The 26469-nt window shown below is 42.6% G+C and overlaps 1 long non-coding RNA gene across 6 annotated transcripts in view; it reads left to right on the forward strand.

Moving 5' to 3' along the window:
- The first annotated feature begins 5890 nt into the window (after positions 1-5890).
- The window catches only part of LOC113460098 (uncharacterized), a 44612-nt gene continuing 24033 nt past the window's right edge, over positions 5891-26469 (forward strand). For 4 of the 6 annotated variants that reach the window (XR_012582722.1, XR_012582724.1, XR_012582727.1 and 1 more), the window contains exons 1-4: positions 12127-13000; positions 13191-13269; positions 19623-19784; positions 20976-21149. This is a non-coding gene — a long non-coding RNA (uncharacterized LOC113460098). Of the gene's footprint in view, positions 6954-12126; positions 13001-13190; positions 13270-13999; positions 14682-19622; positions 19785-20975; positions 21150-26469 lie in introns of those variants that run through there. The other 2 variants (XR_012582723.1, XR_012582725.1) reach the window with 2 other exon arrangements.

Below are 26469 nucleotides of genomic sequence, written 5' to 3' on the forward strand. Positions count from 1 at the left end.
CTTAAAAATATAGACAACCTCCTATATTATTTAGAGAGCTCTTCTATTTCTCTGTTTCTGCCAGGTTCCCACTCTCAGCCCTGTGCTGTCAGCCCCTGCTCTGCCAGGCTGTGGTGTGATTGCAGAAATCCCAGCCCTGCTGTGCTTGTCTGGGGATGGAGTCACTCCCTGTTTGTTTTCAGCACAACAAACAGGATTAACTGTCTCTCCCACCTCTGCTCAGGTAAATGGCTACATCTGTATTTAACATGTTGACCTGGGTGCAATTGGCTCTAATCGATCACTAATTACTTTCAATTTAAGCATACATGAGAATTAGTAAAGTGCTGTTCCTTCCGATATTTCTGTGATAGAGCAGATTTATTGGAATTATACCTCAAGAGCTATAGTGGCACAGGTCAGTGTCTAGGCTACTTTTTCAAGAAAACAAAAGAATTAAAGTTTATTGGCTTTATCTGGAAACTATTTCTATGAGCTGTTACAAAAGTTTTGTTTGCTACATGACAATTTACTTCTTCAGTTCCTAACTTGCATCAGTTGGCACATAATGAGATCAAGTGAGAGCTCAGCCTTAAGCTGTCTGTCTGTCAGCATATTATCTGTTCTGCCGTGGAACAGGAGCCAGCAGAGCAGCTTGGATAAATCAGCTTTTGCAGTTGTCATTTCCTGCTGCATGGGGACTTTATGGGAGAAATCCATTGTCTAGATTAGGCATGGATTGATAGCTGTGCTCTCCAGGAATGATGAAGAAATACCAGAGATGATCATTATCCACAGAGGCAGCTCCTGCCAGCCAGTCACTGCTTCACCTTCCATGGGAATAACTTTTTTCCTTCTCCTTCCACAGAGCTGGGCTGGTGTGAGAAGGAGCTGAGAAGTGAAAAATTCCATCAGTGAGTGCCTGTGTGCCAGGCTGGGCAGCTGCTGGAGCAGAATCCTGGAAGCTCTGCAGTGCCTGGACACAGCTTCGAGGCAGCACCAAGGCAAGATCACATCTCATTCAGCTGGAAGTGGAAGGAAAGGGTAGGAGAAAAAAAGGAGAATAAAATTCAGTCTCTGCAGAGCAGAGTGAGGGGCTGAACGTGTCACAGGACGGGAGCAAAGTTAGAACTGGAATGTAAAATGTTGTACAAACCTCAGCCCTGGTTTCAATCCATGTCAGAGCAAATCAAGGCTGCTGGCACTGGAAAGGTGGCACAGAGTGGAGTGGGAGCTCTCCTTTCCTGGCTGCTGTGGCAGGGCTGCCCACCAGGGAACATCACCAGGGGCTGTGAGCCCTCTGCTGAATTATTGCACCCTTGCTAATACAACACCTCGTTCCTTGCAGAAAAAACATCTATTAAAATACATTTCTCTTAACTTGAAAGGTATTCCATATTGGCACTTTCTGGTTTATATTGATCAGACCAGATCTTGTCTCCCTTTCCAGCTGTCCTGCCTTTGAACTCATCTGTCTGAAGAGCCGGAATTAAAGAATTTCTGTTCTCTTGACCTCCTGGTGAAGGCAACAAAGGTCACTGATGGGTTTGTCTGCAGTGGAACCTGCTGATGGGGAGGATGCATTAGGTTACTAATGCTGTGTGTATTTTCTTATATTAATAATTCTTAATATTCTTATGTTATATTAATATAACATGGAAGTGTGCACCCACCTCTCCATATTCTGTTTTCCCACCTCTGGGACCCAGAAGAGCTGGCTGGACACAGTCCCTGTTCTTCAGAGCACTGGCTCAGGTAAAAACAAATCTTACACCCAGAGCAGTGACTCCAAGAAAAATCTGATTTCATAGCTGTCCATGAGAATCCTTTGATTTGGAAATGCTGTTTTTCCATGTGAGATAACTGAAGCGTGAATATTTGCACCATGATAAAAGATGAATCAGCTTTCCCCAGGAGCCCCAGTGCAGTCTGTCAGTCCAGGCTTCGCTGAGCCCAGCCTGGCACCCCTGCCAAAGGGTGATCTGGTTCTGAGATGTGCCATGTGGGTGCTCAGATTAAACCTTCCAACTTATCACTTACAAATTAAGCTGGGATTGAGCATCAGAGGCATCAAAGTGTTTCTTGCCCGTATCACAGACTGAAGAGATTTTTGTAGTGTTCTGACAAGGCACAAATACAAGAGTCAAATCAAGCAAAGGAGCAATGAAATCAAATGCTGTAGGAGCTGAAAGCTGAAGTGCAGGGATTTGATAGGAGCCCCTTTTGTGCTCGTGCAAGAATGAAATAAATACTGTCTGGCAGCCTGTGCTGAGACAAACACCGAAGGTGATCTCCACCTCAGCATGATGAGATTCCTGACCCCATTTCTTCCAATGCCTGTTGTTCACAGTCCAGGAGCTATTGTTATTTTTGTAATGCAGATGTGAACCAGGTAAAAGTCCAACTTCAATTCATTACTACATTTTCTCTGCTCACCTGGGAGTACCCTGGGAAGCTGAACTCCCCCCTGAAGGCCCAATAGTGCAGGTTCTTCCCCAGGTGTCAGGATTTAAACTCAGCCAAATGCTGTTGGCCTTAACACCGAGTAAATGGAAAGACTTCTGACCCCAGTTACCACCTTTGTGCTGCTATTGGACTTGACAATATTCTTACATTCTTGTCTTCACAGAATTCCTGCTGGCATCTCTACAGAAGCAGAGCCTGCCCTGTTCATTGCAGTTTCAGGTAGGATTTTTTGTTTGTTTACCTAATTCCCACCAAGCCTTTGAAAGGAAGGAAACATATGGATGCTATATATAGAATTTTTTTTTCTCTCCCAATAAAATGCAGCTACCTGTGGACTCAACAAAGCAGCTGTTTAAAGATCACACTAATTTTTGAACAAGGAAAACAAAACGTGACTTGAGGATCTTTGTGCAAGTCAGCAACATCTGTGTTTAATACAGCAATCAGGCAGTGCTTTGTTTCTGCAAAAGTACAGGATTCACTTTAAACCTTGGGGATTTCAAACTAATCAAATTAAAGATCAAGCCAGGGACTGATGCTTTAAAGATGGGTGCTGATGTAATTTTTTTTAACAGAATTCCATTTCAGCTGGGAGGAAGCAGTGAGACACTCCCTTGGCATGATGGTTTTTTGCAAGCCTCCACAAGTGACATTGAAAAAATGTTCAGGCAAAATGTTCTTTAGCAGTTTGGGGGGATTTGTCAAACTATTGCATTTACCTCTCTGGCAATCAGCAAGCTTGGATGTTCCAAAGGGTGAACTTTAGCAATGGCCACTTGTGCAAATTCAGCACTAAATAAATGCCAGCAAGCAGCAAAAATGGATGTGGTTTATACAGGAATGGCAGAGATAGCATATGCATGCTAATTATTTTAATTTTCATGCACTTGTGCTGCCTTTCCCCATTTCCCACTGTCGTGGGGTGACAGCCTTTATCCCAATATCTACTGAAGATGGTCATAATGCCATCGTGGTGTAGATGAGAAAATGGACAAATAAAAAGAACAGTTAAATTATTCTTCAATTACAGAACCATGTTTATCAGTTCAGTAGCTGCTTTCATATGAAATGTTCCTTTTATTTGCTTGTTGTTAAACAACATTTAAATATTGTGAAAGATTATGAGTTGGGAAGAGCAGCACATTCTTTACAGCCCTTCTCTGCTGCTAGAACATTATTGCAAATAAATCAGAGAATTCACTTTGCTGGTATTTGGTTTAAGGCTTTTTTCTTTCAATTAAAAGAAACATCTTAAGCGAGCCGCTTGCCACCTCCAGAAGAGTTTGCAGTATGTAAAGGTTACATTGCAAATAAATAAAACCTCAAACACAAACTCATCCGGGCTGTGATAATTCTCCTCAGAGCATCCCAGCCCCTCACTGTGCGTTCCAACACGCAGCCCAAAATGTGTTTATTTCCCTGCCTGGCGCTGGGGATCATTTCAAGCCCATTAGGTCAGACCTGGAGAGGGATTGTTCAGAGCTCTTGAAACTCCTAAGAAAAAAAAAAAGACAATGATTATTTTGGTCACACCGAGGCTTTTTCCTCTCCCCCTTGCCATCTGTTTTTGAATGTCTGGATGCTCAGATCTCCCTGTGGGAAGGTGCTGAGGGAGCTGCTCATCACTGAGTGGTGGCACAGAGAGCAAAGGGAAGGGGGAGCTCCCTCTGCACCCCCAGGCAGGGGCAGGAGCCTCTGACAGGGCAATGAACCCCCAGGAAAATCCCATCTTCATCACTGGCCTGCTCCTAGGAGCAACCATTGCTATCCCAAATAACCACTGGATTATGGCCTGGACCAGCCTTGAAACCAACACACTCACCATCCTCCCGTTAATCTCAAAATCCCAGACAGGGCCAGGGACACTGCTGGGAGGTTTGGGCTCCTCATCCTCTGCTGGCTCCCGAGCTCCAGCTTTACTCCACAATGCAGATTTAATGAAGGCAGTTTAACACAAGCTTTATATTTAGCTTCCCCTGTAATAAATTACTGTGCTCCCTCTGAAATCTGTGGAAATGGGGTGTTATTTTTAATGGGCAGGAAGGTATGGTCCATGTTTTCTGGAAGGATTCCCAGAGTCTGAAATGGGTTTGTGTTGCTGGAAAACGCCATTTGAATTTTACCTTTTGTCTTAAAGATTGCAAAGAGCAAACTTTCTTTTGAACATGCATCAGCTGATATGGTTTAGTGTTCTTTTCATTCCTAACAGTGAAGCAGAATGTTTGGAGGCCATTCTTAAAACTCAAATCATGTTAAATAGTAACTACAGAAATGTCATCCAAAGAGGGGAACCTCAGGACAGAGTTATTTTTTAATAATATAGGTTAAGTAAGATTCCATATTAGACTGTAATGCAGTAGAGTTTACAATTTAATATACACATATCACAGTTGTAACCGCAAATATATGGACACAACTTCAATCTTGTGCACAGAACTGTTCAAAACTTTTTCTAAAAAGCCAAGTCCTTTACAGAAAAAGCAATTCCCTGAAAGCAGGAATGCTCATCTTTTTAACTAACCAAATCAAGCTAAAGCAAATGCTGTAGATATTTATATTTTTATCTGAATGTTGATAATGCTTAAATATTTGTTTTTCAGAAGGTATTTTGGTTTATCCAGCTTTCTGTGTGCTTTTTTATGGTTTTGTGATCTATTTGAATATTATTGAATTATCTATTTAATATTAATATGGAAACCTTTTAATAGCTCCACATTGTTAAGACTTTGAGATTTCTCTCAGATTTCCATCCATTTTATTTAAAATGCAAAACTGATATTGAATTCCATTCTAACCTAAAGTAAATATTAACTGGAATTTTTCCATTTTGCCAATAAACTCAATCACTATGTGATATAACCTTGCTAGCACATTCAGAATTTAATTTTGTATACACAACAAACAATACCTTGAGCAATGGTATTGAGGATTTTTTTGTGCAAGTACTTTAAGACTTTGGTTTCCTGGAGATTGCTCACATATGAATCCAAGTTCCAAAATTCTAATAATCACTGAACAAAACTGTGTAAAATCATTTATACTGGATTTTACATTACATCTCCACTGATTGTCACAATTTGACGCAGTAAATACCAAATGCAAACCTAAAATTTCTTTAGGTTCTGACATCTTGTCAATACAAACTCATCCCAGCTTGTGGTGGCAAGGCTCAGTTTGCTCACAGAATGCGTTTCTGTGTTCTGGTAATAAACTCCTGCTCTCTGGAAGGTATTGGAACCTTACAGAGAAGCACGAATTCGAACAGAAGGCAATTTCTATGCTGCTAAATGTGAAATCATAATGTTTTTGCTACATAAACCAAGCTTATTTCACAGCACAGAAAAAAAATCAAGTGAAAACCATGATATACTGAGTCACTGAAGTGAATCAATCTTTAGGGAAGCCTAAGGTGTTAATTTTAAAAATCTGCCTAAATATTTTCTGCATAGAACTCGTTTTAATACACAGCATGTAAATGGTGGCTGTTCCTCTCAGAGTGAAATTTCATTTTCTTTTAATTCCTGGGTTGTGGGGACGTTTTACAGCCGGTTCTGCAGGACACAAAGATGGGAAGAAAGGCAAGGAAAGGAGAGCTTTGCTCAGGAGGTTCTGTCCAAGATGCGCCACCCAATCTTTCATCCGCAGCAAACAAACCCCCAGACCTGCATGGGGAGGAGGAATTGGCAGCTGGAAAAGCTGCCTGGAGGTCAGCAGCAAGCACTGGTGACTTTTTGCCCTCTCATCCATGGCTGGGACCTGTGCAGGAGGTTCTGGCACGAGGAAAAGCCTCGGAGCTGGAAGGCGCGGTTGGCAAAGCGCGGCAAGGAGGGAGCAGCACAGCTCTGCAGAGGAATCTGCTTGGAGAGACATCAGCAGAGAGCTCACAGGGCCTGCTTTGAGGGAAAAGAGAGGAAAAACAGCATTGACAAAGGGAGAAACAACAGCATTGAAAGTGTTCCTCCTGTTGAAAGCGTTGAGTTTGAGTACCTGGGGTTTTCAGCTCGCGTAAATTACACCCTGTGAAAAACGGGCAAGAGGAGCTGGTTTAAAGCAGATTTCCTCCATCAGGTGGAAGGTTTAACTCCTTAGCTGGGCAGTGAGAGTGTCATGGCCATGACTCTCCCATTCCACATAAATCAGGGGTATCAGCAATTGGTGGGACCCAGGCCCATGCCCAGAACAAGCTCCTTTCCTGAAAAGGAAAAGGGGTCACTCCTGCAAATCAGGAGTTCTTTCATGGGAAATGTGGCAAGCACTGAGATTCTTGTTCATTTGCAGAGAGAGAACAGTGAGAGTCCTGTATATTTTCAGAGAAATAGTGATTTGTAGAAATACTCTGCATTGCCTGTGTTCGATTTCTTGTCTGCCTTTGAAACTGTGGATCCCAAGAACTGACTGAGGTCAGCAGAGCAGGGACAGTGGCAGAATCTGGCTCAGAACATGAGATTTCCATCTCCTGTGAGAGATCCATCTCCATGAGAATCTCATCTCCTGTGCTGGAGACGAAGGTAGGCATTTACTCAAGTCTATAACATTATATGTGAGGGTTTTAGGCCTTGTTAATAATTTTGGTGTTTTACAAATGTTTTGAATTAAACAAGATTATAGGAAAAAAGATCCATTCTAACTCAATCAAATTAAATGTAATTAGATTTTATATTAATTTTTTCAGTGTCAAATTTATTACCTTTAGGAGGATTTGTAATATAGTATAAATTGTAGCTCGTAATAAAGGGTTGGAGTAACAGTGAAATGAGTTTTTATTTTATTAGACTTTACAATTATGAGAGTGATTAATTTCTTCTTTAAAAAGATTTGTTCCTTTACTTGACAAGTCAGTGTTTATGAGCGAAACTTTTAAATTTAGTTACCATCACACCACTCTCAAAATCAATAAATGCAGATTTTTATTATGAGCGGTATTTGTGCTATTTTTAGCCTTATGACACAGAAAAGAAAGAGAAAATTGAGATTGGTTTGCTCCTTTCTGTTCCAGTGGATGAAGCAGAACTTCTGTCTGTTCCCAAGCGCATGACCAACGCACAAATTCCATTTGTTAGGAAAACCTTCCTGTGGCAGCCAAGTTTTTGGGATGCAGGCCCGCAGCCAGAAGCAGCTGCAGTGGCTGCCTGTGCTGTGTTTGTGCTGCTGGTGGGATGAGGTTCAGCTCAGAGCTGGAGCTGCTGCTCAGCTGAAACCCAGGAATTGTCCAGGATTGATTCCAGGGATCCAGCTCCAACAATTTTGAGTCACGACAGCAGCTCTGGGGTGTTGTTCTCAGTGTGCCCCAAGAAATCTGCCTTGCTGTGCTGGAGGTTGTGTCAGACCCCTCCTGCCTTGCCTGAAGTGCCCTTGCTCCTTGTTCTCCTTAACCAAGTGCTCTTGGTTCTCTTCTGACTGAGCATTCTGCGTTTTCTGGCCCCACACTTTGTTCTCCAGTTACCAAGCATTCTGTGTTTTCTTGCCCCACACTCTTTGCTCTCTCCTGACTGAGCATTCTGTGTTTTCTGGCCCCACATTCTCTGTTCTCCAGTTACTGAGCATTCTGCGTTTTCTGGCCCCACACTTTGTTCTCCTGTTACTGAGCAATCTGTGTTTTCTTGCCCCACACTTTGTTCTCCAGTTACTGAGCATTCTGTGTTTTCTGGCCCCACACTTTGTTCTCCCGTTACTGAGCATTCTGTGTTTTCTTGCCCCACACTTTGTTCTCTCCTGACTGAGCATTCAGTGTTTTCTTTCCCCACACTCTTTGTTCTCCTGTTACTGAGCATTCTGTGTTTTCTGGCCCCACACCTTACCTGTGCTGTCCCCTCCCGTTTTTTGGGACCTTGCAGGATGCTCCAGACCCTGCAGTGAATCAGAGCCTCTGCCTTTCACTCCTTCTGCTGCTTGCCCTGCACAATCTGACCTTTGCCATGACTCCAACATTCCATTTTCCAGCTTTGGGAAGATGCTGACCACTGCTTGTTGACCTCAGGTTATCACACAGGGTGGATTTCCGGGCAGAGCTTTGCCTTATTTCTACAACAGGAACGAATATTTTTACCAATTTTCCCTTGTAGATTCCTTAACTCACCATAAAACACCCCCAAGATTGGATTCATCAGCTCTTGCCAGGCCACAGATTACTGCAGATGAATAGTAGATGTTCCCACTCCTGGCTTTGCCTCTCCTGCCTCAGCCTGGCCCTGCTGATGAAAGGCAAACAGCCACCAAGGTGGTGAGTGGCACAAATTCACAGCCATTCCTCCATCCCAGGGATGCCTTGCATTTTTGAAACTATTTTCATTCCTTTTGGAGCCTGGAGACTGCTGAAGTAATAACAGCTTACCCTAGGAGCAGATTTCTTAGTAAACACTATACCTCTGTGAAAAAATAGCTATTATTGTGTTCCAAAGGAAGCCAAGGAGACAGATTTATTGGATTTGCTTTTTTTGGGTTGGGCTTTTTTTTAGTTGATTGGTTGGGTTTTGTTTTTTTGGGTTTTTTTCTTTGTTTTGCTTAGTTTTTTAAAATTCCAAATCTTGTTCCTTCATTATAATAAATACAATTTAGGGGCATTTTAATCCACCCATTCCAGCATAAATGAGAGTGATTTGCCTTTTCTGGGTACCTGTCATTGTCATTAGAGATGGATTTTGTTAACTCGATGCCTCATAGCACAGCTTGCATCTCTGTTATCTCACGAGCCAAAATTAGAGTTACTGAGCAGAACTCTCACCTGTGCTTTAAAATCACAGATCTTGGTGAGGAGGAAGCTCAGAGCTTATTTTGGAAGTCCTGTCTGTATCCTCCCCTGTAGCTGCAAGGATTCACTGTCAGTAGCAACTGGAGATCCAAGAAAAGCATTTCTATTTTGATACCTCCACAGCTGAACACAGATCTGGGAATTTCATGCTTTGGGGATACTTATGCTACATGTAAAAATAGGTGAAACTGAATCAATATTATGAAGAAAATGACATTTTGTCTATAAATATTAGTGGAAGAGTTTAAATATTTGGTTTCACACTGCTCAAGCTAGTCCATGCAGTCTCAAAATCCAGCATGGAAGTGACTGATGGCACATGAGGCAATCCATGCATTTCAGGCACCCATAATCAAATCTTGTTCCTCTTTTCACCTAATTGGGCTGCTCCAAGTCTCTTCCCAAACTTCAGCATTGATCTGCAAAGGGAGAGGGACCTGCAGTGACATTAATGCCATAATTAGGAGTTGGTGTCACTGGCAAGGGACAACTCGTGGCTGCCCAGCTCGTGTTCAACCCTCAGGATCCAAACCCAGCAGCAGCTCATCAAAAGCCACAATTGATCAGGCTCCTTGCAGCTTCCAGTTAAAATTCAGCAAGGATCTGGCAGCAATTCGGAGCCAGCTGTCCTCTGGATTTACTGATGAAGACTCTTTGGTGGTGATACCAAAGGTGTGATCTGGATCAATTCTCTTTGCGAAATTGGGTGATGAGGCCACCAAAGGAAAAAAAAAAAAAAAGAGAGAGAAAAGTTTGGATTTTTTTTTATATTTTTGTATATTTTTAGTATTTTTATATTTTATATTTTTATATTTTTAATAAGAAGTGCAAGTTATTTTCATCCCTTCTTCTTGCAACAAGGAGCTCACAATCAGGCTGCAGAGGAGCCAGAGTGATCTCTGGGTGTCTGAGGGTGAACCTAAAGGCCCTGCCAGTGTCCTGTTAGGTAAATCTTCATCACAAAATGCCTTTCACACCTCTGATCAGCTGGGAGAATTCTTTTATTAAGTCTAATTACTACAAGTGTTCCACACCAAAGCTCCATAATCCCATTAATTCAATAAAATGCCTTTCTGTATGAGCACAGATCTTTTCACAGTCACTATAAAGGAGCAGAGAAGGTATTATAAAACTATAGATAAAAAAGGATAAAAGGCACAGAGAAAGTCACTTTGCCTGCAGTTAGATTATTTTGAAAGTCTAGAAAGAGATTTCAGGTGGCCTAGATGTTGAGAAGTTTGGGGAATCTTGGATTCTTTTGAAGAACCTTCAATCCTTTTGATTTTGATGCCAATGTGTATTTTCTTCTTATTGGTCATTATTATTTTAGGAGAATGTTGGAGACCTGTTACAGCTGGAGTTGTGAGTTATTGCAAGGTTAGAGCAACGTGCACATTCTGAATATTTAATGGGGAACCAAAAAGATGACTTAAATTACAGGGCTTCTTGTGAGTTCTTGTCTGTCAACCCAGAAAATAATTTCAACCTGTCAGGGAAAAATGAAAACTGGAGTCCCACTCAACAAGGTGCAAAATTGTTGCTTAATGTAATAGTAAATAAGCTTATTTTGCACTATTATTCAGGATGACTGATTTGCACTGCTATTTAGGATGATTGGTTTCAGTGCAAATGAAATATTTTTCAATTTCAGAAAAAACCCAATCCAAGTATATTTTAGGTCCTTTATGCAGATAAAATATCTGGGTGAATACAAGGGTGAGAGAGACTTCCACTTGTTCCTGGGAAACAATTTCCCAACAGCAAAGCAGATTTCACAGAACCTGTTGTGGATTTCTGGGGTTGTTTCCAGGGCAGGAATTTTTTAACTGAAAAAGCAGATTGCACAGAAACAGGGAGGATTTCTGGTTTTGTTGAGAATGCATGATTGCTGATATTTGCAGGAGAACTCCAGGAGTTCATTCCCTGATGTGCTTTCATTTTCTTTGCACCAAGACACAAAACTGTGGGAGGCTGGGCAGGCAGGACAGCCCTCAGCTGCCAGGAGGAGCAGAGGATTGTCAGTTAGCTGAGCAGCCCTGTTCAGCAGGCTATTCCTGGACAATGGAAACCCCAGAGGTTCAGAGAATGGAAATGCAGCCCCAGCCTGGTCTATCCCTGTTTCTATTCCTGCTGGTTCTTGGCCAGGGCTGTGATTGCAGCAAAGCTCCATGCCACAAATTTATCAAATTTACCAATCCAAAATTAACCACAGCCCAAAGTGAGACATTTCTCCTTTCCCTACCCACCCAGCCCCGGCACCTGCTGCCTGCAGTGTGTCCCTGGTTCCTCTTTCTGCCAGCTCAGGGACACTCTGGGTGTCAGCAGGGTGAGCCACCACAGCTGGCAGCATCCCAAACCCACGCTGACCATTTGTGATCTGCTCATCAAATCCTGTGTTTCCAGCTCTGTGTTTCCAACTTTGTGTTTCAAAGCCTGCTCTCCAAACAGAGCTGCCCATCCTGTCCCTCACATCGCTGTCCAGAGAGCTGGGCTGTGTTTGGTTATGTGCTCATTTCATTTGAGAATACTCAGGTGTGTCTTTGAGAAAGAGTAGAGCTGAAACGTTTTGATTTCTTACAGAAGTTTGGATTTCATCTCTCATCTCCAACTTCACAATGCCTTCCCATTATCAGTACAAAACTTCAAATAACAAAAAGCAGGGAAGCACCTGGGCTGGAATTCCCCAGGAATTTCCAATGTGCTGAGTGATTTAGATCACTGACTGCGGCAGTCCCTTGAGCAATTACACCTCCCAGTCCCGGCAGCTCAGAAGTGCCTTTGTTCCTTTCACGTTTGCTGCTGATAGCACTGCACAATGCAAGCAGGCAGCGTGCAGACACACTGCTTTAGCCTCTGCCTCCTCCTGAAGGGAATTTTCCCCCTGATCACATGAGGAGTTGTGCTGGCTGTGGTGTGCGGTGCTCTGCCTTTACCCTGCGTGACCCGCAGCACAACCCTGCTCACCGGGGCCACGGGGCTGGGCAAGGGATGAAAGGATCTGCCAAAGGCAGCCATGGACAGCTGGGCAAGGCAAAACACGGGAAGGAATTCATTTCTGGTCCTAAAATCCTGCCCGAGACTTATTGCACCTCTGCACAGAGCAGGGATTCTCTGCTGAGGAGTCAGGACCTGCTTTCCCTGCTGGGCAGCTCTAGAGGCACTTTCCCTCTGGATGTGGGGCTAAGGAGCAGGCAGATTTTGGGAAAATAGAGACCACATCTTTGCCAATGGAGAGTTTGCTTGCCTGTGCTGAGGAAAGCTTCACCAACTGGTTTTCTGTCAAAAAGTTTTCATTTGAATCTATTCTGAATCTATTTGAACTATTCATTTGAATCTATTCTATTTTGCTAGGTAATTTTAACACCAGCATTTCTCTTGCAAGTAGAATTGAAGGGTTTATGCTCCCTGTCAGGAGGAAAGGCATGTGCTGCCCCTTCAGGGGACAGCCTGGGACACAGCAGGGCTGGCACAGCTCTGACCTCTCCTCCTGCCCTCAGCCTTTGGCTTTGCTGCTAACTCAATTAAGCACCTGCCTAATTGGGGTGCCCCGGTGGAGGGAGTTTCTGCAGGGCCTGGTTTGTGACAGCACAAGGGTTTCCAGCATTTGTGCCAAACTGAGGTTCCCCATTCGCTGCTCCCAGTCAGGGGTGGTGAGCTCAGCACAGCCCAGGGAGCAGAGCTGGGGCAGAGGAATGATGAGCTGGAGCTGAATCAGTTCCTGCCTTCCCTTGGTGGCTGATGAAACCCACCCAGACAGAAGCAGAACCAATTTCCATCCTGGGACTCAGGAGTGATTGGGTGTTTGTGGTAAGTGGCCAATTTCTGAGACGGAAAAAAAAGTTTTTTCTCAAAATTATATCATTTTTTTTCCACCTGAAAACCAAACACCACTCAGGAGTTTTCAGTCTGTATTCAACTGATATTTAACAGATTAATTTTATAGAGAACCTGAGTGGGTAACAGTCCCATTTAACTACTTTTGATGTAATTTCTCTAGGAATTAAGCTGTGCAATCCTGGCTCCCCACACTCACCTTGAGCCTGCCTGGGGGCTGAACTCACCATGACTAACTGCAGGTAAGCCAGGAGTTGTTCTTGAGAGCCACAAGTTTATATTTTACTAATTTATTTTACCCAATTTACTAACTGGGGAGATGAAGTACAACAAAACTACAATGCCACCGTTTTTGTCAGTCTGTAATTAACTTGTTGTTTCCACAGACAATGGTACCATATTTAATTTTTAGTAGCTCTTTAATTCCTTGTGACCCCAAGAATTTTCTCTCTGCTAACATTGCCCTGTAGTTTATTTCTGTTTACTTCTGAGCATTGCTCAGTTTCCTGTTTTGTAATAGAATCCTATTAATTTGTCACTTATTTATACAGAACTCATTACTTATCTTCATTCCTCATCTTTGTTTAGCTCCTGCAAATATATTTTTACAGCATAATCCTCTCATTTGCTATTTCATTCAACACTTTTTGTAAATGACATGACATTTTTCCTTTTCCTGCCTCTGAATCACTGAAGATTTTCTCAAATGCTTTTGTCCTAAATGTATGTTATGGTCTCCTTAATTTTGTACTTATTATTGTGCACCCTTCAATCACAGCTTTATAGTTCACTTTATTCTTTATTTTTTGTATTACTTTTTCACTCCTGTTTTTGACACTATAATTACTATATAGACCTGCCATTATGCATTAGGTTCCTTTTCTATATTATTTTATCTACTTTTAATTCTCATTTTAAATTTTGTTTTATTAGCAGTGTTTCCCTCCTGTTCTGACAACTGCACAGCCTATTCTGATTCTCCCACATCCCTCCTCATCCTGCCTCCCTTCCCCACTGGCACATCCTAGCTGATACCATCTTGATGAATAAATTATCAGGATTGTTCTACAAGAAATCTGTCATGGGGTGTGTGACCTCTGTTAAATCTGAGCTTTAGCTCTGAATTCCGTATCAGCCCTCCATGAGCTGCTCTGATGGAAATGTGTGGGAATGGGTGCCTGGCAGCTCCTGCTGAGCCCTTCCTTTGCTCTGCTTTCCCATCCTTCTGTAATTTATCGCCTTTAGGACACAGTAAGTGTTTGGAAAAGGATGCTTTGCCCCAGTTATGGCTTGGTTGAAGTCAAGTTCAAACAGCTGTACTCAATACACAACCTTGGGATACTCTGATATTGCATATTAAGAAATAAACACACGTGGACACAAGAAAAATGTGTGGGCTTTCCCTCCACCTTTATTCTTTCATAATTAATTAATGATGGAAATGTCAATTTATGATTATGATAATCACTTATAGATTTCATTTCAGTCAGGGTAAGGTAGAACTGGAAACCTCTGTTAAAACATTCTCTGAATATTTTTTTCAAATGTTCTAGATTAAGGAAACATTTGTATTGCTTGGCTTTTATTAAAACCTTAAAGGAACTCCTTTAGCAGTGGAACAGAAGTCCCAGTGGAGACCCAGTGAACTTTCAAGGTAAAACATTCATTTTAATGTTTTCTTTAATAAAAATGGTGCAGAGATCTCAGACCTTCTATAATGGTAAGAAATATTAAAAAGCAACAAAGTAAAAACAAAGTGGTGTCCTGTCCCAGGCTGAGGAATTCTGGGACTCAAAAGTGGAATGGAGAGGGCAAATCTTCTCTTTTATTGTACAAATGAAGGGTATTTTTAATGTGTTTGTGTATAAGGAATAAGTGAAAAACTGATAAATAAGTGAATTCCTAGACTGAGAAAGGGCTGGACAGCAAAGATTCTCACAGATTTTGATTTGCTTTAAAAGCTGTTCTTTAGACTCTCAGTGTACCTGTAGTTTAGGAATTTATTAATTTATTTTACATGGAGTTTAGTGGTGCCCCAGGAGATGTTTGGGGCACTCAGGTGCTGCAGACACAAAATCTGGGTGCAGGATGGGCATCAGAACCAGGCAAGTCTTGGTTTGTGAGCACCCACCCCAACAGCTCTCCTTTATTCCCATTATTAGATCACTGTCTTATCCTTTATGAGGTCTCTTTCTGCCTTTTCTGAGGCTTTCAGAGATGTGCTTTTATTACAGGAGCATTTAGAATTTAATTTCTGGTAATTGTGGCTCCATATTAACTGCATACACTTTATGTACATGAATAAGTCTCATTATGCCTGTATCTTCTCCCAGGAGATTTATCCAAGGGACAATATTCACCATGCTCAACTAGGCAAAGCAAACTGATCATTTCTGTGCCAGCAATTCTGGAAAAAATATAAATCCACCAACTGAAAATCCAGTCTTGAGAAAGCAAATCTTTTAAAAAGAAGTTTCAGCCAGCTTTCTTGGAGGCATTATTCTCCTGAAATATCTCACATCAAAACAGAGAAAAATCAGTTTCATTTCAAAAAAGTGTGGAGGACTGTGGGGTTTGTGTGCACAGGTGTGAGATGCAGGGAGGGAAGAGAAGAGCACACAGCTAATTCTTGGTTTGAACAAGGGTTTCTCTGTGCGCTGAAAGAGTCTGTGTGACCACAAAGGGAATAATTTACAGCAAACTTTGGAGGTTTTTGGGAGAAAAGGATGTATTTTGGGGAGCTGGGAAGAGAAATCTCTATATTTTATCAGAATGCATTCCAGCCTGAAGAATGGCATTTTATACAGTATAAAACTCTGAGGTTCAGAATTCAGCTATGGCGGAGTTTGGTGCAGATATGCAAAATGTGCATTTCACATAAGGGTCAGGAGGGCTCTGAGAGCAGGACACGAGGGGTTGGTTATGGTCATTAACTGCAGCTTGATTAGGTGATAAGGGAAATGCAGATTGCAGTGGAAGTGTGGTGTGACATAATGCAAAAATGGCTGCAGTAGTGCAGATGTACAAACTGAGTTCCTCAGTTCATCAGTGTTTGCATGTAAATGCAAGGAAATACAAGGCTGTGCTGACCAAGATCCTACAGGGCTTTTCCACCTGTAACCATTGCAGGATTCAGCAGCTCTTGCTGCAGCTTTTCCCACCTCTGGATATCCACTGAGTCCCCCTGTAGCTGCACAAGAATCGTCCACACTCATCAGTATCTTTACTTAAAGTCAGTAATTACTAAAAAACTCAGATCAGGCATTTATTTTATCTTAAAGAGAGGCATGAAGAATCCAGCAGCTGCTCTGTTTGTTACTCAGCATACAAAACCTTCTTTCTGTAATTTCATGCAAACCTTTGTGACCTTGCTGTTTTTAAAAAGGGCAATGAAAAAACTTTTTCAAAATTCTGCTCAGAACACAAATGGATTTGTTCATGTTCCATTTATTCTCTTTTCTTTTGATAATTCCACAGTCCTTGGGACTCTGCAGTTCTGGAAACTCCTCTGCTCCATTACAGCTCATTGGTACTGGGGGAGGGAGGAGAACCTCCCTCATTTTTTGGATCACCACAGAAGAACTCTGAATTAATTCCAGAGGCTTTCCCCCTTCTGCAGGGAAACAATGAGCATGAGTCTCCCTGACACTCCCAGCATGATTTCTGGGCTGCTTGGTTGTTTATTTACCACTCCACTGTACAGCACTTACAGTGATATTTTCCATCTGCCCAGAGTGTTTTGGGGAGAGAGAGACAGAAAGTGAATCCAATACTTACTTCCAAGGCAAAAATCGATTTTAACTAGAACCAATGCATTTTTTATTCCTTTGCAGCTCAGGGCTGGCTTGGTATTCATGGTGCTTTTCCTCAAGCAGCCCGTGTGCTGAGTTTCATTTGCAAAGAGACGAGCACAGGGAGAAACAGAGGAGCAGAGCCCTCCTCCCTCCTGCAAAAAGCAAATTCCTTTTCTGAGCATTCTGTGTCTCCATCAGCTGGGAAACCTGCTGCCAGTGAAATCCTCTCCTGATGTCCAGTGCATCCTGGAGCAAATCTGTAGTTGTTTGAAAGGCAGTTTGCATGGAATCAGCAAACATCTGCAGGAATTCAAAGGGAAGAGGTAAAGCATCAGCACGGGGAGAATGATCAGAGACAGTCAGGTGCAGCAGATGCAAATGTTATCAATGAGAAGCAAGGGAGCCAGGCTGCTCTAGGAGGCCCAAAATGCCCAGGAAAAACAGGATTTGGTGCCTGTCCTGCCACACAGAACAGATGTGCAAAAAACTACAGGAGAAAGTCAAATGACAATGCTCCGTTCCAACTTGGTGGGAAATGTTTGGTGTCACTGACTTCTAATCGAATGGATTTACTAAATTCCAATCTAATGATTTACTCACTGCTGAGTGTGGGTGCAATTTTCCATGGTACCCACTCAGTGCACATAGATGAACACTGTAATTGTCCTTGTGCTGATCACCTGCCCCAAAATCAGAATTTGACCCCTTGTGCTCTGGCTGTAGAAGGAGAACCATTCACACACACACAGAGATGACTGTAATGTGCATTTTGTTCATTTGTTCAAGCACATCACACCCCAGATATCCAGCTTTTATTTGCTTCTGCATTTTCAGGGCAGCAGAGACTGAATCTGCTTGGGAAGGACTGTTTATTTTGGTTTGGACTCTCTTCCTTGGAGATACAGTGGACTTTTAGTGGAGTTAAGGGGAGTTTTAAAGTTTTTAGTGGGCTTTTAGTGGAGTTAAGTGACTTTTCCCGAGGTGTGAGAGTTGGTAGGGAGACAAAATAAAGAGCTGAGGCAGGATTTTGTGGCCCCCAGTTTGTGTTGTCACCCACCAGCTCTGATCCCAGCACTCCCATGTTCCACAGAGCTCTCCTGGCTGATACCAAGGGCAGAGGTGACATTTGGGGTGCTGTGTGTGACCATGGGGCTCACAGAGATGGGACATTTTTGGGGTGCTGTTTGTGACCATGGGGCTCACACAGAAGGGACATTTTTGGGGTGCTGTGTGTGGCCATGGGGTCACACAGAGGTGACATTTGGGGTGCTGTGTGTGATCATGGGGCTAACACAGAAGGGACATTTTTGGGGTGCTAAAGGAAAATAATCGAAATGCTGAGCAGCAAATTATGTCAATTTACCTCCTCTTCCACTGCCCTCCTTTTACTTCCTTTTGTCTGTCTCTCTTAACTCTATCTCATTTTTTTTCTCATTTTATTCGTGTTCTGATGATCTTTCTTCAAGACCAGATTTTTGTATGCATGGTTATACCCACTCTTCCCATACACATCAAGATGCCACTTTTATTCCTCTTATTAATGATTCTTCTCTGTTCTGGCTTTAAATTTTAAACACCAAAAGATTTTGGAAGTCTCAAAAATGTTACTGCTTAATAGTTCATATTTAACTCATGTTAAACTGCTTTTATCTTCCCAATGTCAGTCCTTCTGACTGTTTATCTCCCTTTAGACTCCATGATCAGTTTGTTAATCATGAAGTAGAGAACTACAAATGTCTAGAAATATATTTCAATGAAAATTCACATGGCAGGAAGGTGTTAATAGAGAAAAAAGCTAGAACTTCTGGAAGATTCAGGTCACTCCTGTAGTCCAGGAGTGAGATTTACATTAGGGCCTGAAAAGCAAATTCCACTACTGACTGACATTTCTTTTTCCTGGAAAACAAAGTTTTGGAAACCTTTAATTCCCCACCGAAAGAAAAATGGAGCCATTTAATAGTTTTCAGAAAGGGGGAATGTTATTCTAAAGTTTATATTGGGCATTTGCTTGTGGGTCCCAGATTCCATATCAAAATATTTTCATTCCCCAGCACTTTGAATAAAGCAGAGCAGGAGCTGAAGGGCTGTCACAGTCTGGAAAGGGGCCTGCAGCAGCTTTGGTTCAGAATCCAGCCCAGCCCTTTGCTGGTGGTTTCACTGGCTCTCCTGGACAATTGCTGCATTGTAGGCAATGGCTTTAGACCAGCGAGCCAAATCCTCCCTGCCTTTCTCTCCAGCTTCTCTGGGAGTTCATAAGCAAAGCATCAGAGCTCAGAAAATGGCAAAAATTCCCATTTCTGAGCTAAAGGGGGAGTTTGGGGTCGGTGGAATGCAATGACGAGGCTGCAATCCAGCCAGGCTGCAGGCAGGAGCTGTGAACCCACCAGGGGCCTTTGGAAGGGCTCAAAGCTGAACCCAAAGCAGAGGGAACAGAGCAGTGGGATGAGAATTCCCTGTGGTTTCCTTCCAGGGGCATTGGGATGAGAATTCCCTGAGCTTTGCTTCCAGGAGCATTGGGATGAGAATTCCAGGAGTACTGGGCTGAGAATTCCAGGTACATTGGAATTCCTCTGGAATTGGTCTGAGAATTCCTTGAGCTCTGCTTTCAGGAGCATTGGGCTGGGAATTCCAGGTACACTGGGCTGGGCATTCCTGAGCTTTGATCCCAGGAAGATTTGGCTGAGAATTCCCTGTGCTCTCCTTCCAAGAGCATTGGGCTGAGCATTCCAGGGACACCGGGCTGAGAATTCCCTGTGCTCTGCTCCCAGGTACATTGAGAATTCTTTATGCTTTGCTTCCAGGTACATTGGGAATTCCCTGAGCTCTCTTTCCAGTGCAGAGGCAAAGGGGAAGCTGAGGAAGAGGAGGAGCTGCTTTGCAGAGCACCCAGAGGAAGGCAGGGAGTGCCAAAGGTGGGAGAAAACCCCGGGCAGTGCCAGCACCCAGAATTTGTGCCCGTTCAGGTGAACACCCCGGGCAGTGCCAGCACCCAGAATTTGTGCCCGTTCAGGTGAGCACCAGCAGGGCTCTGCTGTCACAAAGGCAATAAAACACCTGGGGGCTGTGCGTTATGGAGCAGCCCTTTGCAGGAAATGCAAAGGGAGAGCAAATTAAGGAGCAGAGACCTCATCCAAATCCAATTTTCTGAAGCATTAGAATTGCCTAAACAGAACCCTGTGACTGGTTATTAAATTATGGGAAGTCCTTTATTGCCTCTCTCCACTTGCCTGGAGCCCTGAAATTCCTTTTGGTAAACAGGACCCGGGCAGGGCTGGGTTCAGACTGAGACTTTCCTCTGGTTCCACTCTATTGCAAGGAACAAGGAGAGATTTCTGATGCTCCTGCTCAGTCCCCAGGTGGATGTAGCAGTAATTAGAAGGGATTTCTCTGCTCTTTTCCCCCCTTTACCAGTTCAGATTTTCTAGACAATAACTTTCTCTAGAGATTCAAGTGACAGACTGTGTTTAAGTTGGGAAACAACACATCAGAAATAGCTGCTGGTTGCTGGATTGGCAGTGTTGGACTCCAAGAAGCCCCACAAAAATATGGCAGAAACTGGAAAAAATTTAATTTTTTAATCAATTTTCTTCCCAGCCCTTCTCTTCTCCATTAAGTGATGTTTTGAAATTCCTGGCTGTTTTCATCTGTATGTTGAAATAATACGTTATTAAAAATGCCTCTGTATTTTCCCCTTCCTTTTTAATTTTCAAGTACTTTCCTGAAGTTAAAATTAGTTCAGGGACTGTTAAGAACAGCAGAGATGCAGGGTTTGGCATTTTTTGCCCAACACTACTTCAATAAAATATGTTTTACTGATTAGATACATATAATGTAGGAAATTTAGGAAAACTAAATGACATTTCCTTAATCAGATTGTCAAAAATCTGGGCAAAACTGACACATAACCCCAAAATTTGGACGTGAATGTAACAGAGATATTCTTTGGAACCAAAAACCCTCAAAAGATCAAAAAGGGCCTCTTTAATTCTTTAAGAAACTGTAATTAACTTTTGTAATAAATGTTCCTTCTAAATGGCTACACAGGGAAGCATCTTCTGAGAATGAAATATGAAATAATCTTGAGGCAATTACAAAGAAGTTTTTGATTTTCAAAATTTAGTATAATTACGCGATTTTCTTTTGTGTGCAAGCAGCCTTGGCATTGAACTCCCACAAAACGATGAGTCATGTGGAGCTGGTTGTTTCCTTGAGAATAGCAAGGGGGAGGTGAAAATCATCTTTTGAATTCAAGAGCCCAGGAGTGCCACGTGTGAATTTAATTTTACAGCAGAACCCAAGGCACAAAATTCCCCCTGGTGCTTGAAGAGGTGAGCTCTGGGTCCTTGGGGGCCTGGCAGGGTGAGCAGGGGTGGAATCTCAATCTCTGGGGTTGGGGATGCTCTCAGGCTGCAGCAGAGCTGACTCCACCAAGGGCTTGGTTTCCCTGCCAGGATATTTGCAGGGCAGGAGCTGGGAGAGCTTGTTTGACTTTATTATGCATTGGGAGGTGAATGTGGTGTGGGCACTTAGCAGGTTCCTCCTCTCAGAATTAGTAAAAACAGAGAAATTCAATGTTTGACGGGGTGCCTGTGTGGGTACAGCGATGGGTGCTGCAGAACATGCAGGCAGGGTGACCCAGCAGGGACACCCTAAATCCAGGGTCAGTGGCTGAGTCTGTACCCTTGGACAGAAAATTCCTTATCTCAGGCATCTTAGCCCACAAAACCTTTTGGATTCCATCCCATTTGTGTCTGCACCCAAAAATTACTGTTAAATTACTTACAAATAATCTTTGTAATTTCTTTTTGTTTTCAAAGTCCTCTTTATTGCTAAATTTATGGCTGCAAGGTGCTTTGTCACATTGTGAAAATGAAGTGCTCTATCAAGAGCAGGACTCAGTTGTAAAAAGACACTTTGGATTAAGCAGTACCTTCTGTATTTTTTCAGAACAGCAAATATTTTTTCACAGGTTTTGTTTTATATAAACAATAATTAGAATTGAGTTGCTTTATTTTAATTTCCTTTAAAACCCACAGTCAGATGTCAGTGGTGCCCAGTGATGGGATGAGCGGCAGTGGGCACAAACCATGATGCAGGAAATCTAATTTAAATACAGGAAAATCGACTTTTTGGTAGTTAAGGTGGTGCCATAGGTTTGGGACAGGCTGAGAAAGGGAATTCTTGGGGAAAGAAAAAAGCAGACTGGCCCAAGGCCGTGAGTGGAGCCTGCTCTGAGCAGGGGTGGGAGCAGCTGAGCTCAGGAGCTTCCACCTCAGGGATTCTCAGATAAATATTAATCAGCAAAAGGGATTGCTCCCTGTTTTCAGAGAAAGGAAGTTCTAATTAATGCACCTTTTCAAAATGAGTTATGCCTCTGCTAACACAGTCTTTAGAGCAGGAATCTCTATTATGGCTCATTTTTTCCCCTGGATTCTGGCTCTGGCAGGAACTTGTTGTGCCATCTCTCTTCATTAGGAGCTCCATGACGCATTCACAGGAGCAAACAGGGCCCTGCAGGACATGTGCCATGTGACTGCAGAGGCACTAAAGGATAATCAGGCATATTAAACAATAATTTGATTTATTCCATGTTTGCTTTGTATGGGGATATAAAAACTGCCTCGTGCCTGATTCATTTCCAGGCAGGCTCTTGCCATGGCACAGATGTGGGCAGGCAGTGACAGTGCAGATGTTGGGCACACAGTGACAGTGCAGATGTTGGGCACACAGTGACAGTGCAGATGTTGGGCACGCAGTGGCAATGCAGATGTTGGGCAGGCAGTGACAGTGCAGATGTTGGCACAGCAGTGACAATGCAGATGTTGGCAGAGCAGTGACAATGCAGATGTTGGGCACACAGTGACAGTGCAGATGTTGGCACAGCAGATGTTGGGCACACAATGACAATGCAGATGTTTGGTGCACAGTGACAATGCAGATGTTGGCACAGCAGTGACAATGCAGATGTTGGGCAGGCAGTGACAGTGCAGATGTTGGCACAGCAGTGACAGTGCAGATGTTGGCACACAGTGACAATGCAGATGTTGGGCACACAGTGACAGTGCAGATGTTGGGCAGGCAGTGACAGTGCAGATGTTGGGCACACAGTGATAGTGCAGATGTTGGGCACACAGTGACAGTGCAGATGTTGGGTGCACAGTGACAGTGCAGATGTTGGGAGGCAGTGACAGTGCAGATGTTGGGCACACAATGACAATGCAGATGTTGGCACAGCAGTGACAGTGCAGATGTTGGGCACACAATGACAATGCAGATGTTGGGCACGCAGTGACAATTCTGTGCCCACAGCTCTGCTCTAGGAAAGGAAAAAGATAAACCAAAATATTTTTCAAGAATTTGTTTTCTTCCAAAATTTTTTTTTCCCAAATTTGTCTTTTTCCCATATTTATTTTTTTTCCCAAATGACAAGTAAAACTAACTTATCATAGGCAGAAACCTTTAAAAATTGTGGCAATTATCCTTTCACTTTTCTCTGCATGAGGGTTGTTGCTTGAAGACATGAAAATTTTATGATAGTCTTAAAGTCAACAATTTTTTTGGCTGAAGCAGGTAAAGGTTTATTCTGATTGTACGGATAGTGAAGGTTCTGCTAAGTGAAAATGAAAATATAAAGTTAAATAGACAAAAAGTTAAAAGCAAACTTTATAATAACTTCAAAAAGGTGATTTTCCATTTCTTTGTTAACACATATTCTAATTTAGATGGCTGGAGTGTTGTGAGTAATCCACTGCTATGAAACATCATTTATAAAACACCACTTAACACGTCTTGTGTGAAGTATCTATTATTAGCAGATTGTTGATTTCTAAAGAGCAGAAAAACCATCAAAGGTAGAGGTGAGATAAAGGATGAAATTTCACTTTTGTAAGTAGTTTTTAAGGAGGCAAAACAAACCATGGAAACTTTTAGCAATTATTATTCCTAATGGAACGCCATTATTTTAGAAATTCTTCAGGGGATAAATCTGGAGGTCAGGTTTAGAAACACACAGAGGCAGCAGCACGGATATGAAAAATAAAATGTCACATCTGAGAGCTCTTCCAGCACTGTCTTGGCAGAGCATCAGCCACTCTCAAACCTTCTCCTCCAGCAGCAGCCAAGGTCACCCCCACACACCCCTTCAGGATCCTGGCTGGGCTGGGCTGTGCAGTGTCAGATCTCAAGATTTCAGTCCTGAGATGCTGAGCCTCCGAGACCACCTTGGGGGGCTCGGGAGTCCTGGAATGTTCCAGAAGTGTCTGGTGGCTGGACTTTGGTCCTGCACAGGAGACGACAAGGATGAGGGCTTCACAGGGTGAATGGTGAAGGGATTAGTTAATTAGAGGGTGAGACACAGGGTTTAGGATTTATGTACAGGGGGGTTTAGAGGAGTAAGATGGAGGAATTGGGGTGTGTCCTGTCCTCCTTCTTCTTCCTCTTCTCCTCCATCTTCTTTGGCCACGGTGGCACCTTTCGATTGGTTATTACTGAGAGTACACCGAGTTATAAGAATAGATGGTATTGGGGAAAAATGATAAATATTGTACACGTAACAAAGGGTATAAAGATACGTGGCTGCCCGGGAGGGCAGAGACAGTGTGCCCATGGCTGACTGCTGAGCAGATCTCTGTTCGGCTGAAAGAAAATCTTTTAGATAAACAATTAATAAACATAAAACCGAAAGAAGAACTGAAGCCTCTTCTCGTCCTTCGATACGCGGGCTGCCCCAAGGCCACCCCGGGCCTTTTCAGGCCCCTCAAACAGCCGAGATAAACCGGACAGTGCAGGAGCCTGCAATGGCAGCGGGGCAGGGTCCCCACTCCCAGAGCCCTCAGAGACAGGGCTGCCCCGCACTTGCACCTCAGAGTCTTCCTTTGCCGCCTGCTTTTTTATTTTATTTAATTTTTTACAAATTCCAGGTTGTTTCTGGGTTTTCTTTTCCTGGGATTGGGAGTGCAGGAAGCCAAAGTGTTCCCAAATGGGGGCCAAACCCAGGTGGGCAGGTGTGGGATTTTCTGAGACCCATTGAGGGGAGGAATGATGAATCTGACTCCATGTTCTTAGAAGGATAATTTGTTATTTTATAATCTATATTATATTAAATAATGCTATACTAAAGAATACAGCAAGGATACTTACAGAAAGCTAAAAAGATAATAATGGAAAACTTGTGACTCTCTTCAGAGTCTTACACAGCTTGGCCCTGATTGGCCCAGCAGGTTTTACAAAATCTCTCCATTCTGATGCCAATGTCCATTTAGTAATGGCCAGTTCTGAAGGAGCTGGAGCCGTGAAAAATGGGGTTCATGTCAGATATTGCAACTCCTCTTTAATTTCAATTCCAGAGAGTCAATCTTCAATCTCCCACTGTGGTCAGGGCACTGGAGCACTGCATAATTCACAGGTTCTTTGATAGACAGCACTGATTATTAGTTTCTTCTGCTTTTTTCTTTTATTTTTTTTTTCCTAATATTTCATTCTTTCAGAATATCTCTGCTTTTGAAGGCAGAAGCAGGAAGTTTTTTTGAGGAGAACTACAACAGATTGCATAGAAATAATTTTTCCAAGACTTGCTTACCAACAAGATTTTCCCTTTATTGTTTTTTCTAAATTAATAAAATCAGTGTTTATTATGCATTAATCATCTCTTTCTATTAGAGAAGTGCAATAAACACATTTTATTCATTTATTTGTATGCTATCACTCAGATCCTGTCATGTTTAGATCATGTCTGGGTTATTCAGGGCTCTCTGCAGACCTATAACAAAGAAACAAGTGCTCCAGAGAATTTACAGTATACATGAAAGAGAAGATGAAATAACAGAGCAAGGCAGACAATCAAGGTTGGGGAAGAAAAGGAAGATAAAAAACTGAACAGAACTAGGCAGGAAACAAGAGCCACTCATGACTCCTGGTAAAACAAGACACAAATGTGAGAGTATGATATTTGATCAAAAATGCTCTGAGATTCATGCACAGATGTTACAAACAGAAATAAGATCTGCTTGCATTATTTCTAATTAATTAACTAATTTCACAGCCTTCTTTACATTTTAGGGACTGAGACTCCCTGCCTCTGTTGGTATTTCAGGTTATTTTCCATTTCTCACAGAATTTTGAGGGTTTTTGTCCTCAGGGTCATTGGCTCACCTGGTCTTCTCAGTTTTGTCAGTAATGTTCTCTGTGGACAGTTATTTCGTTATTTATTTCTTTGGGTGTTTTGTGTAATTAGTGACTGATTTTGAGAACTGATCTTTCATTCTCTAATTGCGGAGATGCTGAGAGGTAAGTTGCATTGTTTTTTTATTATATCTAGAATATGCCCTTGGTGAGCTCTCTACATGACTGTCAGCTCTCTCTCTAAATTGCTAACTCAAGATTCAGAACATGTTTCTTCCATTGAGAAAACCTTGACCAAAGCTAGTTTATATCTTCAGGGAAGATTATTTTCCTGTTGTCTGACATTCTTCACTGGGAAATGTTTAAATCTGCATTATTTCTCACTCTCTAGCTTTTCCTGTGCTCACATTTACCTCCACAGCCCCATGCCCTACACATACAGGTGTATGGAATCCTTGTAACATCAGAGGAAAACACTTCTCACTAAGTACACACCAATTAATTCCTGTTTCAGGACTGTAATGGCTC

This window comes from Zonotrichia albicollis, chromosome 14 (assembly GCF_047830755.1).
Source record: "Zonotrichia albicollis isolate bZonAlb1 chromosome 14, bZonAlb1.hap1, whole genome shotgun sequence".
Taxonomy (NCBI): Eukaryota; Metazoa; Chordata; class Aves; order Passeriformes; family Passerellidae; genus Zonotrichia; species Zonotrichia albicollis.